Here is a 1,007-nt window from a genome sequence, read left to right on the forward strand (position 1 = left end):
ACATCACAACACCTAAATAGAGATAAAATGTCATAAAAAGCACAAAAACTTACATTCGGTACGAAAAAAATAAATTACTTATGTTGCCTGTTAATATTATACATCATTAGACACTATACAACATTTCTTTGGGTAATTTAGCAGCTATTTCTGTTTATCAGACTCTTGATCAGTAGCCACCACTATAAGCAACACTAAAAGGGGCTATTATGAGGCATTTCCTGACTTCTTGACTCTGTGGTTGTATAACTATGCWTTTAAGTTTCCTGGTTCTCTTTTTGACACTGTTGTGCCTRTTGGACTTTGATCTCTTTGCATGTCTTAAAGGGGAACATCATATTCAAATCCTGGATTGGTATGTCCTTGTCTGTGCCGATTTCGAACCTCTTCAAATATTTGGAGAACCTTAGGGTTAGAGGAACATGAAAGACATCAGCATTAGTAAACATAATAAATAAAACAGGTTCATCTACATAAAGAGGACAGGAGCAATGGTATATTTATTACCTTGGATTTTGGAATGAGGCCCACTCTGAAGAAACCAATTTGTCCAGTTTCAATCTTGGTGCAGTCAACGACAGTAGATGCGATATTCTCTGGGGAGGCTCCATCACACAACACCCCTTCAACCTTAACAAAAAAAATCCAATATTTATCCWAAGTTTTTTTAAGCTGAAGTTCTTCTTAACACTAAATCATGGCTATTACCTTTTTTCCCAGTTTGGCATAAACTTGGTTATGGTGAGTTGTATCTGCCTCGCCTGTTGGGTTGGCTGAGGTTACTGCAATTGGACCCACCTTTTAGAAATAGAACATGGTCAATCATTGAGTTGCATGTAACATTATTTTTTAATCACAGTAAAATGGAAATTACCAAATTAATAAGATGTGTAGCTACTGCACAGTCTGGRCTTCTGATGGCAATGCTTTGTGGAGTCCCGATGTGTTTGGCAGCATCTCCCAAACCAAATATGTCCAACCATGGTCCTATCAAAGTCAGCCAACAA

At 37.4% G+C, this 1,007-nt stretch overlaps 1 long non-coding RNA gene across 1 annotated transcript; it reads right to left on the reverse strand.

Annotated features, from left to right (window-relative positions):
- Positions 1 to 7: 7 nt before the first annotated feature.
- Positions 8 to 983, reverse strand: LOC103471189 (uncharacterized). The gene is made up of 4 exons (XR_534598.1): positions 875 to 983; positions 709 to 798; positions 508 to 630; positions 8 to 405 (listed from the first exon to the last, which is right to left on the reverse strand). It is a non-coding gene; the product is annotated as an uncharacterized LOC103471189 (long non-coding RNA).
- Between the last annotated feature and the right edge of the window lie 24 nt (positions 984 to 1,007).

This window comes from Poecilia reticulata, linkage group LG10 (assembly GCF_000633615.1).
Source record: "Poecilia reticulata strain Guanapo linkage group LG10, Guppy_female_1.0+MT, whole genome shotgun sequence".
Classification (NCBI taxonomy): Eukaryota; Metazoa; Chordata; class Actinopteri; order Cyprinodontiformes; family Poeciliidae; genus Poecilia; species Poecilia reticulata.